Here is a 14,875-nt window from a genome sequence, read left to right on the forward strand (position 1 = left end):
TAAATTGCTGCATCAAATTTGGAAAATGTATCCTATGAGCTGATTAAGTACGGTATATACCTATGAAATGAGATTTTCAGCTATTAGTCCATAGATGTCGCTGGGAGTATTTTTAAACCTTCCCAAATGTCTTGTTTTCTTCGTCGGTCATCTGTCAACAATATTCAGTTCATTGTTTGTTACGTTTCATACAACAATGCATTTTTGTCGCTCTTAAAAATGTCGAATTTCGTGCCTTCAAACTACGATTTGCGGACATCGTTGATTTTCTGTTATCAATTGAAGAAAAACGCTTCTCAAGCTCATCAAATGCTTATAGAAGCTTATGGTGGACATGCTTTAAGTAGAGCACAGTGCTTCAGGTGTTTTGAAAACTTCCGAAGTGGTGATTTTAGCGTGGAGAACGGGGACCGTGGCCGGCCACCGAAAAAGTTTGAGGACGCCGAATTGCAAGCATTGTTGGATGAAGAAGATGGTCAAACGCAAGAAATGATGGCAGAGCAGTTGGGAGTGACACAAAAAACCATTTCCAAACGTTTGAAAGACATGAGCATGATTTTAAAGGTCGGATATAGGTGCCGCATGAACTGACTGAAAGGCAGCAAGAGAATCGAAAAACCACTTGTGAAATGCTGCTCTCCCGGTTTAAAAGGAAGTCTCTTTTTGCATCGAATCGTTACGGATGATGAAAAATTGGTGTATTTCTCCAATCCCAAGCGTAAACGATCGTTGGGTCCGCCCGGCCACAAGCCAAAAACAACGGCCAAACCAAATCGCTTCGGTCGCAAGGCAATGTTATGTGTTTTCTGGGATCAGTGTGGTATGATTTCGTACGAGCTATTAAAACCAGGTGAAACAGTTGACGGTGCATTTGAACAGCGCTATACACCGAAAACGCCCAGAATATGCCGATCGGCGTCACAAAGTAATTTTTCTTGATGACAATGCACCGCCACATCGAACATGAGCGACCCGGGAATTAATGGAGACGTACGATTGGTGCATGCGGCTTACTCACCAAACTTGGCGCCTTCCGATTATCATTTGTTTGCTTCGATGGGACACGCACTTTCCGAGCAGCGCCTCAATTCTCACGAAGAAGCCAAAAAATGGCTCGATGATTGGTTTGCGGCCAAATACGGCCAATTTTTTTGGTGCGGCATCCACAAATTACCTGAGAGATGGGAAAAATGTGTCGCTAGCGATGGCTATTATTTTGAAGATTAAATTTGTAACCATTTTTTTGTTAATAAACGTTTGAAATTGAAAAATAGTCTCATTTCATAGGTATCTTTATTGGACAAAATTTTTATTGCCATTACTGAAAAATATTTTCAGCCAATATTCAAGTTTTTAAGAGACATTTTTTTTTATTTTTAATAATTTAAAATTAAAATATTTTAAGAAAATTGTTTTTGTTTTTATTTGGATTTTTGTTTTTTTTTTTTTTTTGTGTTTTTTGGAAAAAAATTTAATTTCAGTCAATAATCATTTTTGGTAGAAAATGGTGTTTCTCTTATTGGAAAAAAGATTAATTATAATTACTCATAAACATTTTTAGTCACTATTTAAGTTTTTACTAGAAAAAATTTAAAAAATTTTATTTGGGGAAAGAGTTTCATTATCATTACTGATATTTAGTAGATTTTTTTTACTTTTCGTTGCCATTACTGAAAATTATGTTCTACCAATATTGAAGTTTTCAGTAGACACCTTTTTCATATTTTTTTTATATTTTATTTAAGTCAATACTTCAATTTTTAGTAGAAAATTGCTATTTTTTTAGTGGAAAAAACTTTCGTTTCAGTCAATATTCAAGTTTTTAGTAGAAAATTATTTTTTCTTTATTGGAAAAATTTTCATTGCCATTACCGAAAAATTTTTTCAGCCAATATCCAAGTTTTTAGTAGGATTTTTTGTTTTTATTGGAAAAAATACTCATTTCAGTAAATACTCAAGTTTTTAGTAGAAATTTTGTTTTTGGATAAAATTTTCATTTCAGTCATTATTCATATTCTGGTAGAAATTTGTTTTCTTTTTCATTTGGAAAAGACTTTAATTACAATTACTCAAATATATTTTTAGTCACTATTTAAGGTTTTAGTAGAAAAAAATTAAATATTTTTGGGGAAAAAATTTCATTACCAATACATATAATATACATATTTATTTAGTGGAAAAATATATTCAGTCCCTATTCAAGTTTTTATTTTAGTAGAAAAAATTGTTGTTTAAAGAGTTTAATTATAATTACTCATTATTTTTAGTGACTATTTAAGTTTTTAGTAGAAACATTTTTTTTCATTTTTTTTTTTTTTATTGGGAACAAATTTCATTACCATTACTGAAAAATATCTTTAGCCAATATTCTAGTTTTTAGTAGAAAATTTATTTTTTTTTAAGCTACTACGAAAAATTGCGTGAAAATTCTTTGCTTCCACTGCCACTAAGCTGGTGCTAGAAATAGTACAATACTTTCACTGTCACTAATAAAATATACCAGATATTAAATTTGTTCTACTAAATAAATAGTTGATAATATCAACCAGCTACACTACAACTACATATATAATATGTAGTAAGTGGTAGTGAAAAGCTTAGTGCACTACCGCCATATCTGGTTCTTATATTCCGTGGCATCGCATAATGCGTAATTATTTTTATCCTAACATAAATAATTTTCTCTTAAATAATGTCCCATAATGTCAGCTCTATAATAGAACAAATTTACATCTACATACTTATGTAGGTATGTATGTATTTTAATGTGTCAAGCAAATTCTTGTTTACTTCAACAGCCTATTACGCTTTTCCATTGCAATGTTTTCCATGGGCATACAAATATATTTGAAATTTGCAAAGAATTTCATAAATCATCATTCTCAAAAGCCATTTTTCACCGGAGATTAATAGTTTTCCTTTGCAAAATTCCTGATTAATGGCACGCTGAATGGAACAACCTTTGCAAAATTGGAGAAGAACAAAGCGCATTGGCAATTTCATAAGTTGTCAAAGGACCAAATATGTATGTCCTTATGCTTATGCATATGGACGTATGTGTATGTGGAAATATTGTTATATAAACAGGAATTTCATTTGACAACAACCGACATGCAGGTTGGGCTAAAAAAATGTATATGATAGTCTTATGTGCCTGTGTGTTAACCATTTCTTTACTACTTTGTTAATATTTTGCTTCTGAAAGTCGAGCCTAGTAAAATAGGAAAAATTGTGAATCTCAAACTAAAATTTACGGGTGTATCAAGCACTGTACTAAAAGGCTTAGTAAAACAGGTTTCCCATTTTTTGACGTCATAACGTCTTATAATTCGATTTAACAGGCTGCACGCACGAAAAAATGTGTCGTTACCTTTCTCATTTGTCGTTACCTTGCTCATTGCCGTTACCTTGCTCATTTGTCGTTACCTTGCTTATTGCCGTTACCTTTAATGAACTGCAAACGAAAGCGCGGAACGAACGACAAAGCAAACAAAGCAAACGAAAGGCAACGTTCGACATCTGGCTCTCTCCTATTTAAGTGAGCGTATATATGTATGTATATGCGCAAATGTACATATATAAATTCACGTATTTGTATTTGCATATGCCTTCTTATTGATTATTATTAATTTGATTTACTTGAAGAATTTAAAATAAAACCAAGTTTGTTAATAATATCTGTTGTTTTAATGTTACTATTATTAATTTTTTTATTATATATGAAGGAAAAAATGTATGGTATTGTAATATTTACCACATACCTCATAAGATATGTTGTATACTAATATATGTATATAAACATGCATATACATATACAATTTCGCGCAATTTTCAATAAGAACAAATCTATATGTAAAGATGCATACAAGTCATATGGACATATGAAATATACGAATCTATTCTGTACCCAAGCAAATGTAAGCTAATGTGCTTGAACTGCAAGCGAGAGCGCGGAACGAACGACAAAGAGCACAATCGGTCCCCGCGTTCGGCAACGTTCGACATCTGGCTCTGTCCTACTTGAGTGAGCATATATATGTATGTATATGTATGTATATGCGCATTTGTATATAAATTCACATACTTGTATTTGCATATGCCTTCTTCCTGTGTGCATGGTAATGAACCATTTCTCTGTTGAGAATAGGACGATGATAGAAAAAGTAGGAAATGAAAGGGAGTGTTTCGAGTGTAAAGTGTCTTGAAAAAGGCAAATCGATAATGGTGCCTCTTAGTGTTGTTGACTTATTAACGTCTGATGCACAATCGAAATTGAACATATCTTTCATGAATTTGATAAATGTTTCGTCATTGTTCACGTTTGTGTAAATGTAACTTGACCTCTTCCATTGCAATTCCATTTACCTCCTCCTCTATATCCATACAAAATATCTATCAAACAAATAAAATTAAAATTTTGTTTTGAAAATTGCAACTATTCCATCAATATTTTCTTATGACGTTGTCACGTTAAACTATCGTCAGTAAACCGACTTTACAGACAACCTCTTTTTCTCAAACTCAATCACTGACGGCGATCTAATTGAGTTCTTGTAGCTCAGAAAAGCTTAGTCCCACAAGGACTCATTTAAGCCGCCTCATATCGCACAGGCACAGGTTGATAGTCTCTTCTAGAGTGACATGGTGTATAGATAAGAGTGCAGACCACGTGACTTTTCACTGCACCAGATTTTATGGACAGCGCTTTGAGCTCGCAAAGGTCCTTGGCGTCGTCCCTGCATCTGATAACCTTGTAACGCAAATGCTTTACCCAACAGATGCATCAGTCAAAGAAGCCATTTTGAAGCAGATCTCCTGTGGGGGTGACTGTATTCACGAACAGACGACAAGCACGAACGCGTGAGGTAAAACCTCAAGACCTCACAAAGCAATGGATGCTATCGATGGCATAAAGCCCCAATATACAATTAGGACAGAAACCTAGACGCGGCTACCTGGTGTATCTAAAGGGTATAAACGCTGCTTCATTTTGATCAAATGCTTTTAGCAGCCCCTTGGTGGGAGGGGAGGAATATTATAGGGTTAGTGGGAGCGGTATGTGCGGCATATACCACTGGTGGTGTCACGGCAGCATGATGATATTTCTGACATTTTCAATTTTAACCTCCTCTAGAAAAAGAATGATGTTATAGAGAGACTCTAGTTCCACTTTTCAGCCAGATGAAGAGCATCTCTACTGGTTGCGCTGCGGCCGAGCTAAGGAGGATATTAGCCTAGCAAGCGCATCCACCTTCTCGTTGCCCTTGATGTCTTGTGACCTGGAGCGAATAAATTACTTACTTTAAAAAGGAGCTTGGCCACTGTTTTCGCTCTGTCTAATGCCCGCTAAGTCGTTCAAAAATCGACTAACTGATATTCAATATAATCCGTGGTAACTCTAGCGGAGCTATCATTTTAGTAAAATTCTACAAACTGAAATTACTCTTACTCAAATTTCCAAATATTGGTTTTGAATTCGTGTGCTCTAAGTGAAATTTTGTTGCGATATTGTCTGTGCGCACTTAAATGAATGGTGGCATACTAAATATAATATTTCGAATTCGAAAGTAAATAAAAGTTATTAATGGTTGCCTACAAAAATATTCATTTTATGGCATTTAATAAATTCAGACAATAGCCACCACAGTTTTGAATGAAGCAGCAAACATATTGGATCTACAACTAAGGGTATTTATGTGTGTACCACAAATATTATTGAACACATGCAGCTGCGGCGGCCGTTCACAACAACAATGCGATAAGCAAACATGGGAATGCATTCTCGTACACACATACTTACATAAATGCATATGTATTTGTAAGCCAGGTTTTGTGAAAGTATTTGAATGTTTTGTTTGCAAGATACTCACTCTCGTAAACTGAACCCATTCCAACAACACAATAGAAACAAATGAAAATAGTAACCAGCTGCGAGATTTTTGCACACAATGCCCCACGAGAAGCACACTCCCTTATACTATAAGCTGGTTAGCTGGCTGGTGAATTGGCTAGTTGGTGCTCCTGACCATGGCAGAGATACTGCTTGACAGTTTGCGTTGTTAATTTTTTTTTTTGTTTTTTGTTTTGTTAATTCCTGTCTCCCGAATGGGTTGTCCTTTGTTGTTTTGCAGCTTCACCATGCTGCTGAATGGAGGCATACAGTGATTGCCAACCAAATGGCATCACCTACAATAATTTTTGGGATGATATTAAGCAAAAAGCCAGAAAATCAATGTCTTTAAAATCGGCTAGAAGAAAGAGCTTTTAGAAACGTTTGCGCAGCACATAAGGCGCCCACATAGAATGCCACTCAAGTTAAATGATCGAATCATTAAATGAAGCGGAAGTGTATTAAATGGCTATCGTACAACATTACATTACAAGAAATACGTAGGAGGAATTTAAATTTAAATCCAACTTTCGAAGGGAAGTAATCGCAAGCTGAAACCTACGCATTACTCTGTGAGTGAATGGATGGATATGGCAAAGAGCGACAAATACCAAATATGTTACTAAGAGAGAAACATTTGTAATAGGATTCTTGAAAGCCTTGAAACACAAATGAAATTAATCGGGTGTAGACAAGAGCAGCAATAATTAAAGCAAAAAACACAAGAGATAAATGCTTCTTAAGCTGATATTATGTAATATTATATATATACCAGATGTATAAGCTTAAATCCGCTGTTTTTTAGTAAAAAAAAAACATTTTTTTTATAGAAAGCAAAAAAATAATTTATTCAAAGTATTTGCCCTCGCTAGCTATACATTTTCCCCATCTCTCGGGCAATTTGTGTATACCACGCCAAAAGAATTCTTCATCTTTCGAGGCGAACCACTCGTGAAGCCATTTCCGGACGTCTTCGTACGAATCGAAGTACTGTTTGGCGAGCGGGTGACCCATCGATGAAAACAGATGATAGTCCGAAGGGGCCAGGTCTGGTGAAAAAGCGGGATGAGGTAGCACCTCCCAATTGATTGTATCCAAGTAGTTTTGGACCATTCTTGACGTGTGCGATGGGGCGTTGTCGTGGAGGAAAATCAGCTTCTCATGTCTTTGTTCATAACGAGGCCTTTTTTCACGCAAAGCACAGCGCAATTTGATGAGTTGTTGGTGGTAGCGATGAGAATTAACAGTTTCACCAGGTTTGAACGACGACCCTACTGATCCCACCAAACGCACAGCATCGTCTTGCGTTCAAAGCGATTAGGTCTTGATGAAGGAGTTGATAGTTGGCCGGGATCGACCCATGATTTTTTTCGTTTAGGATTCTCAAAGTATATCCACTTTTCATCGCTAGTCACCACAAGATGCAGGAACGACTTTCTTTTATGCCTAGCCAGCAAGATTTCGCATGTGTTTTGGCGTCGCTCCATCTGTCTATCGTTCAATTAATGGGGTACCCATTTTCCGACTTTTTGGACCTTTCCCATGGCACGTAAACGCATGGAAATGGCTGGTTGAGTGACACCTAACTGCTCGGCAAGCATTTTTTGCGATTGGGTATCGTCCTCATCCAAAAGAGCCTGCAATTCATGGTCCTCAACTTTTCTGGGCCGATTTTCACGCTTCTTGTCACTCAAGTCAAAATGGCCGTCTTTGAACCGACAAAACCAGTCTCTGCAAGTTGTTTCCGATAATGCACTGTCACCATAGGCCTCCACAAGCATTCGATGCGATTCGGCAGCCGATTTCTTCAAATTAAAGCAAAAAAGTAGAGCTTCCCGCATATGCTCTTTTTTTGGCACAAAATTAGACATGATTACGCAAGGAAAAAGTGTGTTGCTGTATGAAATCACTGATGATGTGCAGTGATTGATGTAAACAGGTGTCGAACCCATGCAAAAAAAATATGGCATTTCTATGGTAACTTGATATGCTCACTAACGCCATCTACGAGCAATCAGCGGATTTAAGCTTATACACCTGATACATATTCCTTTATTTGCAATATAGAAATGAATAAAATACCTACAAGTTCTCTCCATCTAACTATATTTTTGGCTAAGGTTTTAGTCTGGTTCCTGGATATTTGAGTTGCCTCCAACTCTCTCTTGGTACCGCGAATCCATATATTTATTTCGTGGACTGCTTTGCCCTTATGGGTTCCACACCAACACAGTTCCGGCGATCTCGTTGCTTGCTCGGCGCAGAATATGGCCTAGTCAAATCCATTTTGTGCTCCAAATTTCTATTTTGACTGGGCTGGGCTCTTCATCTGAAATACGGTTTGAACATTGGTTAACAAGTTATGCAACCGAATATACAGCACTTCTTTGATACTGCAGTTGAACATTCTTGTTTTTGTGCTTTGAGTGTAAGACAGTCACTTCTAGCATTATTTATGCAGTCATTTATAAAGGGTTTTCCAATAAGAGGTGTTATTCCCGTAAAAGATCAATGCTTTCGTTGCTTGTGTGGCACGTAGCGCCGTCTTGTTGAAAATAAACGTTGTCCAGATCAATACCATCCAATTCCGGCCATAAAAAATCGTTAATCATCTCTCGATAGCGCAATCCATTCACCGTAACTTCGTTTTCGAAAAAGTAAGGTCCAATGACTCCGCCGGACCATAAACCGCACCAAACAGTCACACGTTGAGGATGGAAAGGCTTTTCAACAATAACTCTTAGATTTCCTGAACCCCAGATCCGACAATTTTACTTGTTGACGAAGCCACCGAGGTGCAAATGGGCCACATCACTCAAAATGATTTTTCGATGGAATTCCGGATCATTTTCATGCATTGCAACGACCCAATCAGCAAAGACACGACGTTGTTGATGATCGGCCGGCTTGAGTTCTTGTGTTAACTGGTTTTTATAAGCCTTATAACACAAATCTTTATGCGAAATACGGTATAATCACGTTTGTGGAATGCCCAATTCTAAAGAACGACGAAGAACGGATAAACCTGGGTTTTCTTAAACACTTTCGGCTACAACATCAATATTTTCGGCTGTTCTTGAGTGACGTGCACAGGTTTTATTCTTCACATCACTAACTTGAGCCAACAGCTTGATATTTTACACCAATTTCTGTATTGCGGTCCGACAAGGTGCTTAACGAAGTAATGTGCGAAAAAAGATATATCATCAGCGTAATCAATGACTGCGAGAAACTTTTTTATACTCCAGCACCAAGAGCTGAGTCCAAAAGTAGTAAGAGGAGAGTGGGTGACAAAATTCATCCTTGTTTCACTCCTCGGAAGATGCCAAAAAGGCGCACTTTCTCGTCCGTTGAACCGAACTGAAATTTTGGCGTTTCTGTATAGATCGCTGATCAAGTCATCTATCTTCTCTGGAGTGCCTTTGTTTATTAGAGTAGTCCACATTGATTCGTGTGTGATAGTGTCAAAAGCTCATTCAAAGTCCACAAAAAGCAGACTCAAGTGCGCGTTAAGTTCAACTGACTATTCAATGATTATACGCATTAAGGGCTGAGATTCAAGAAATCGTTCGACATTTCTCTTCAGGTTCTATAGAGGAGTCTGAAGATCATTTTTAGATGAGATGTATGCCAACCTGGTTCTCTAATATGTATATAATTGAGGAATGCCCAGCTTTAGAACTGTTTTACATACCGAATAATGAAAGCTTCCGTTCTTGAGGCATGTTTAAGTTTGAAATTCTGCGCGTTCTTATCATGACCGTGAAAAATGTCATATAGTTTGTGATTTATTTGATGATTCGTCGTATCATTCTATATGTCAATCTTGCGCTTTCAGAATTAACTTGAAATTCGAGCAGAAGTCCCCAAACTGATAATATCGCTGAGATCATTAGGGTATTACGATCTTAGTGACACAACAAACTAGCAAGAAGAAATATATCTATATCCATATATTAAAAAAAAAATAAATAATTGGCGCGTACACTTCTGTTAGGTGTTTGGCCGAGCTCCTCCTCCTATTTGTGGTGTGCGTCTTGGTGTTGTTCCACAAATGGAGGGACCTACAGTTTCAAGCCGACTCCGAACGGCAGATATTTTTATGAGGAGCTTTTTCATGGCAGAAATACACTCGGAGGTTTGCCATTGCCTGCCGAGGGGCGACCGCTATTAGAAAAATGTTTTTATTAATTTTGCTTTCACCGAGATTCGAACCAACGACCTCTCAGTGAATTCCGAATGGTGATCACGCACCAACCCATTCGGCTACGGCGGCCGCCAATATTGCAATTACTATAATTCAGAGATAATGGAAAGATTTAAAGCCAGAGACTGATGATCAGAACCTTGAAATTCTTGCACTACATTACCTTGCCAAATAATATTACTTGGTTTTATTGGATAGTGAATGAAACACCAATTGGTACAAAAAGTTTTTATAATAGCAGTCGTCACTCGGCAGGCAATGACAAACCTCAGAGCGTATTCACATATGTCATAAAAAATCATTTGCCGTTCGGAGTCGGCTTAAAACTGTAAGTCTCTCCATTTTTGGAATAACACGCCAAAACGTCAATTTTATACATACCTACGTATATATGGCGCAAAATTAATCATCCAATTTTGTTTTTTAACTACCAATTGGGGATAGGGGAATGACTCCCGTTCATCACACAGGTCGAAGATGTAAACTTCGTTAAAAACTAACTCTCCTCGACGTCTGACTCATTATGTGAGATGCGATCAAAAGCGTGTGTCTGTACTTGGAGCAAGCGGCTCGCTATAAAAATGTGATATGACAGGCAGAACTGGATGCCTTAAATGTATTAACCAGGGCTTTTCACACTGACGTACTTGGGTTGCGCATTGTTGATAGGGAACGTGGGAACATTTTCTCTGAGAGTAAAGCCGCAATCAAGGCTCTGACGATGCCAATGTGCAGAACCAAACTAGTCAACTCCAGTAAGGAGGAGATGAAATATCTTGGGTGTGCGGCTAACACTTCTCTAATCTGGGCTCCAGTTCATAGAAACATAGAGTAAAATGCGATTGCTGATGAGCTTGCCAGGAAGGGGACGGAGTTAGTCTCAAAGATCTCCACCTTGGTCATTGACATCCCGCTGAATGTTGTTAAAGTAGAATTGAACAACGTGTTTCCCAGAAAAGCGCACGAAATGCTGAGGAGATCTTTCAGAGAAGGAGACTGTTAACCAGTTTCTCTGCAAATGTCAGGGTTTGGCAGCTAGACGATTAAGATCACTAGGTACTCCTTTCTTCGATAGCCTGGGACAGTGCTCCAACCTAAATATCATCAATCTTCTCCATTACATCAACAGCTCTGGCTGGTTGTAGGTATCTGCCAGTTGGAGGTCACATAATGGGTAGTGGCACTTCAACTATTTCACGCACCTACCTATAACGACTGAGTCTTATTATCAGCTTGCGTTATAACGTGTGCTTAAGTTTCAAGGGCCGGTGTTGATTTTGAATAAAATACAATTTTTTTAGGAAACTATTGTCATTTCTCTTTACTATGATAATATTGGTATAACTCAATTACATATGGAACAAAATATCGGCCAAATGGACGCCGCGGCCTCGGCGGCACACCTTCATCCGATGGTCCAAATTTTCGATGACGCTGAGTCATAATTGAGGTTCTATGCCGTTAATGTGCCGAATTATCTCATCCTTTAGCTCTTGAATTGTTGCTGGCTTATCGACGTACACCTTTTCTTTCAAATAAACCGAAAGAAAGAAGTCCAAGAGTGTCAAATCAAATGATCTTGGTGGCCAATTGACATCGCCACGACGTGAGATTATTCGGTCATCACATTTTTCACGCAAAAGAGCCATTGTTCCGTTAGCTGGGTGACAAGTGGCACCGTCCCGTTGAAACCACATATCGTCCACATCCATATCTTCCAATTCGGCCCATAAAAAGTTCGTTATCATCTCACGATAGCGAACACTATTCACAGTAACTGCCTGACCGGTCTCATTTTGGAAAAAATACGGCCCAATGATGCCGCCGGCCCATAAACCGCACCAAACAGTCACTCTTTGTGGGTGTATTGGTTTTTCGGCAATCACTCTTGGATTATCATTCGCCCAAATGCGGCAATTCTGCTTAATAACTTTAATGCGTTGCTCGATTGTGCGTCTTTCCATGGTTCAAATTGAGTTAATCTGAAATTGAAAAATGTCAAATGAAATGCAGAAAAAGCTTGACGTTTAGGTGTGGTTCACATTCAACATCGGCCCTTGAAATTTAACCACCCTTTAGTTAGTGAATGTTTCCGTCAAATAGCACTATTTAGTTGACCATCACTGTAGGCTTAAGCGCATACCTGTCTGTGTGGCGAGCACCCTTTTGGGACACACAATGTAAAAATGGTGCATGCAAATCCTTTCAGAATATTTTAGTTGCATTCTTATTTTGCATCTCTCACTTTTGTTTTCCGTTTTTCGATTTTCAATTTTCAATTTTGTTTTCTTTGTATACAGCGAATGGACACTTGTTCTACGGATTCCTATTGTCGCCGTTTTTTGCACTTGCCCATGCACACACGCATACATATGTAGATGTAGTGCATGCCTAGTGGTGTGTGGTTTTGTTGGATTGTTTGTGTTGCGAATTAAATTTGTCGCACTGTCTGCTGCTGACCAAAGACTAACGAATTCGACGAATACGATTTTAATCCTAATGGTACACCCGGCAGCAGGACCTTTGTTTGTGTTTTACGTTTTGCTGCTGCTGCTGCTGCATGTTACATGCAATAAAGTAAATGCAAATGCTGCTTGTGTTTTTTAGATTTATTTTTGCACCTTTTTTGCTGCAACATCGCATGTGTAGCATTTTATGTGTTAACATTTAATTTGAATTTCACGTGTAAGAATTTATCAGCAAGCTGCCTGCCAATCTGCTTTATGTGCCCAGTTGCCCTCACTAGCTGGAAGCTACCCATCGCCAACTCCATCATCACTCACTTTACGCGTTTGTTGGATGTTCGTCATCGACTACAGGTGCAACACAAATCAACGTATGCCCATTCATTCAGCTGTAGTTCTAATGTGTAGGTACGAGTATGTGTGTGTGTGTTTGCTTGTTCGCTCGCAAAGCCCTCTCGTCGCTATAATCGTCGGTCGTTTACGCTTAATTTCCCTTTTATTCGCCTGCATTTATTGCAACAAAAAGTCTGCATGTAGCGGCCACTCATCGAAGCGTATCCCACAAGCGCTGTTTAATGATATACTTGGGCTTGCGTACGCATGTATTTATGTATTGTATGTCATATGTACTAGTGTGCGTTTTGAAATGCAGGTGGAACGCTTTTCGACAACACGCAGACGCATCTTAATCTCTTCGCCACTTCCATAATTTGGGCAACTTAGTTAGAAATCCGTTGTAGCAGCAGGTGAATTTTCGACATGGATTACTTTTTTATGCGTTTCCAATGCTTTTCTTCAGAAACATACACACAGTTGCGGTCAAAATAATAGCAGTGCTAGTGCCGCACATAGTTGAATATTTTTATTTTTTCTCGTTGTCTACTTTGCGCTGTATTCTCTCTAAGATACTGTTATATAGACAGAATTCAATAAAGAAGTGCCATTATAACTGTATATGTCAGCACTTGATGTCATAATTACTTCTTACAAAGAAGCTGAAAAGAAAAGTGCCATTACTAACTAAAAGGCAGGTGGCACAAAGGCAAAGTTTGCAAATGAGCACTTCGACTGGGCCGCCAAGTTTTGAAGTAATATTTTGTGGGCAGATGAATCCAACATCGTGCTGTATGGCACAAGAGGATCTCGCCCATATGTTTGACGACCTGCTTATTCCGAGTAAAGCTCGAAATACACAACGAAAACTTTTAAACGTGGAGGATCAAGTATTATGATTGGGCATGTTTTTCATTTCATAGTGTAGGACCGCTATACTGCATAAAGAGAACCGAATTATGGAAGAAATCATGCCTCCATATGCGCGCGAAGAAACGCCACTGTTGTGGGTTTCCAAAAGGACAATGACCCAAAGCAAATTGGCGCAGGAGTGGTTTCAGAAAAATAGGTTTGAGTTTATGAAATGGCCTGCACAATCTGCAGACCTCAATCCAATAGAAATTTTTTGTGGTGCGATGTGAAGGAGGCAGTTTTGCGGATACTCAGCCAACAAATAATAATCAGCTTTGGGAAACAGTAGAGCGTGCATGGAAATCGATAACTAAGGAACGATGTGAAAATCTCGTTAATTCGATGCGTCGGGGACTACTAAATACCAAGTATTAATGAATATTTAAATATTATTTTCCTTTAAATCTGATGAAAAGAAAAATGGGCTAAAAATTAACACAGAAAAAACGAAGTTTATGGTCCGATCCAGCGCCGGTTTAAGACATGATGACCTGCTGATCGGAGACTATACATTCGAGAGTGTAGAAGAATTTACCTATCTGGGTGTGAAAATATCAGCCAATCAGGATACATCATTGACAATACATGATAGAGTTTTAGCAGAAAATAAGTTTTACCTTTTCAACTTGAAGGTACTTAGTCTAAATTATTACCTTGTGACCAAAAGTTGATGCGCCCCGTGTTTAACTTTAAAAAAGTCCAAAGGTGTGATATCACAAGATCTTGGTGGCCAACTCACAGGTCCTAAACGTGAAATCAGCTGCTCTCCGAAATGACTTCTCAATAAAGTCATTGTTTCACGAGCTGTATGGCAAGTGGCTCCGTCTTGTTGAAACCAAATGTCGTAGAGATCATTAGATTCAATTTCAGGTAGCAAAAAGTCCGATATCATGGTACGGTAGCGAGCACCATTCACAGTTACGTTGCGGCCATCATCATTTTTGAAAAAATATGGACCGATGATTCCACCAGCCCATAAACCACACCAGACCGTTGTTTTCTCTGGGTGTAAAGGTAGCTCTTGAACCTGTTTTGGTTGCTCTTCATCCCAAATACGGCAATTTTGCT

Source organism: Anastrepha obliqua, chromosome 3 (assembly GCF_027943255.1).
Source record: "Anastrepha obliqua isolate idAnaObli1 chromosome 3, idAnaObli1_1.0, whole genome shotgun sequence".
In the NCBI taxonomy this organism is placed as follows: Eukaryota; Metazoa; Arthropoda; class Insecta; order Diptera; family Tephritidae; genus Anastrepha; species Anastrepha obliqua.